We start from the raw sequence: 2,843 nt of genomic DNA on the forward strand, positions 1-2,843 counted from the left end.
TTTTTTTTGAAGGATGAATCTTATAGTCAACATTATTTAGCATATCGCGTGCGACCCAGGGATTTGCAAGCCCTAGCATTGTAATTAATACAAATGTGGGGAGCGCAGAAACTACGCTCCACTCCCTGGTGCACTGCAAGAACTGGATAAATTATCCAACATATTTAACAACGTTCCACATTTCTCCAGGTTAATCAAATGATAGACAGTCTTTTCAAAATTTTCATTTTCTCCGCATCCATAACAAAATGCATTTCGGAGGCTTTTCATATTTGCGTGTGCCCATCCGGACTTCTTCATAAATATGATCCAAAACGACAACTGGTAGTTCTAAGCAGCATCTCTTTATTTCAAACCCAATGCATTTCGGGCTGTAGCATCAGCCCTTCGTCGGGGGTCACTATAAAATTAATTACAGAAACAATCATCATTGCCTAGTAAATAGCGTTTTCCACAACATATGCAAGAATCTGCATTTACAATAAAAAGATTTCCCCTTCGTGTTCAAAATCCACTGTACTACAATCATGACTCATCATTGTGAATTCACCCAGCAGGCTCCACAACATCACATTATCCAATATGCACAGATATTTATACCATGTCCCCAGTAGTTTTGTGCTAAAACCCTTTATCCAAATGAAGCATAGTTTAATTTATTTTTACATTTTTTGCTGAATCACATTTTTCACCATATTCTAGCATTTAATTCGTGTTAAACTCCAAACCCAAAGCAGTTTAAATCCTCTTTACACTTTTCCATTTCCCAAACGGTCCCTCCCTTTCAGTACAAGCAAACGCTATGCTTTTTAATGTCGTCTATCTGAGCAATATTTCACATTGCGCACGTATAACTGCATTCAGGAAGATTAAACTTGACACTTTACCTGCTAGCTCTTTTTCATATGGTCGCTCAGCAAATGCTTCCTGCAACCAAAGAATTCACGTGTGTTTGGCCACGTTTCCAAACTCCATTATGAATCTACATGCTCCACCCCTCGTTAACAAACCACCTGGTCAACTAAAACTACTTGTGCTTCCTTATGGACTACATGCCCCAGCCTGCCTTTACTTCAGAAGGGAAACAACCTTCGTCTATATAAAAACATCGTTAGTGTGAAAAACATCATTGTGATTCTTCATGTAATGTCTGAAATATGTTGTTCTTATTTGTTTTTACTCTAAAAAACATAATTGTTGAACGTAATTGCTGCCCTGAACTTTGCGTGTTCCCAGATGCAGAATATTCAGTTTTTTCACTCTTTATTCAGTTAATCACGGGTGCAGAACCAACAATTTGGGCTATTATATTTAAATCATGAGAGGGGTGGTGTGCACACCTTTTTTTTGAAGGATGAATCTTATAGTCAACATTATTTAGCATATCGCGTGCGACCCAGGGATTTGCAAGCCCTAGCATTGTAATTAATACAAATGTGGGGAGCGCAGAAACTACGCTCCACTCCCTGGTGCACTGCAAGAACTGGATAAATTATCCAACATATTTAACAACGTTCCACATTTCTCCAGGTTAATCAAATGATAGACAGTCTTTTCAAAATTTTCATTTTCTCCACATCCATAACAAAATGCATTTCGGAGGCTTTTCATATTTGCGTGTGCCCATCCGGACTTCTTCATAAATATGATCCAAAACGACAACTGGTAGTTCTAAGCAGCATCTCTTTATTTCAAACCCAATGCATTTCGGGCTGTAGCATCAGCCCTTCGTCGGGGGTCACTATAAAATTAATTACAGAAACAATCATCATTGCCTAGTAAATAGCGTTTTCCACAACATATGCAAGAATCTGCATTTACAATAAAAAGATTTCCCCTTCGTGTTCAAAATCCACTGTACTACAATCATGACTCATCATTGTGAATTCACCCAGCAGGCTCCACAACATCACATTATCCAATATGCACAGATATTTATACCATGTCCCCAGTAGTTTTGTGCTAAAACCCTTTATCCAAATGAAGCATAGTTTAATTTATTTTTACATTTTTTGCTGAATCACATTTTTCACCATATTCTAGCATTTAATTCATGTTAAACTCCAAACCCAAACCCAAAGCAGTTTAAATCCTCTTTACACTTTTCCATTTCCCAAACGGTCCCTCCCTTTCAGTACAAGCAAACGCTATGCTTTTTAATGTCGTCTATCTGAGCAATATTTCACATTGCGCACGTATAACTGCATTCAGGAAGATTAAACTTGACACTTTACCTGCTAGCTCTTTTTCATATGGTCGCTCAGCAAATGCTTCCTGCAACCAAAGAATTCACGTGTGTTTGGCCACGTTTCCAAACTCCATTATGAATCTACATGCTCCACCCCTCGTTAACAAACCACCTGGTCAACTAAAACTACTTGTGCTTCCTTATGGACTACATGCCCCAGCCTGCCTTTACTTCAGAAGGGAAACAACCTTCGTCTATATAAAAACATCGTTAGTGTGAAAAACATCATTGTGATTCTTCATGTAATGTCTGAAATATGTTGTTCTTATTTGTTTTTACTCTAAAAAACATAATTGTTGAACGTAATTGCTGCCCTGAACTTTGCGTGTTCCCAGATGCAGAATATTCAGTTTTTTCACTCTTTATTCAGTTAATCACGGGTGCAGAACCAACAATTTGGGCTATTATATTTAAATCATGAGAGGGGTGGTGTGCACACCTTTTTTTTGAAGGATGAATCTTATAGTCAACATTATTTAGCATATCGCGTGCGACCCAGGGATTTGCAAGCCCTAGCACTGTAATTAATACAAATGTGGGGAGCGCAGAAACTACGCTCCACTCCCTGGTGCACTGCAAGAACTGGATAAATTAT

At 38.3% G+C, this 2,843-nt stretch overlaps 1 long non-coding RNA gene across 1 annotated transcript; it reads right to left on the bottom strand.

Moving 5' to 3' along the window:
• Positions 1-325: 325 nt before the first annotated feature.
• On the bottom strand, positions 326-2,552 carry LOC144772509 (uncharacterized). Its single transcript, XR_013599782.1, has 2 exons — positions 2,235-2,552; positions 326-1,741 (listed from the first exon to the last, which is right to left on the bottom strand). It is a non-coding gene; the product is annotated as an uncharacterized LOC144772509 (long non-coding RNA).
• Between the last annotated feature and the right edge of the window lie 291 nt (positions 2,553-2,843).

The sequence above is a fragment of the Lissotriton helveticus genome, chromosome 1_1 (genome assembly GCF_964261635.1).
Source record: "Lissotriton helveticus chromosome 1_1, aLisHel1.1, whole genome shotgun sequence".
NCBI classification, from domain to species: domain Eukaryota; kingdom Metazoa; phylum Chordata; class Amphibia; order Caudata; family Salamandridae; genus Lissotriton; species Lissotriton helveticus.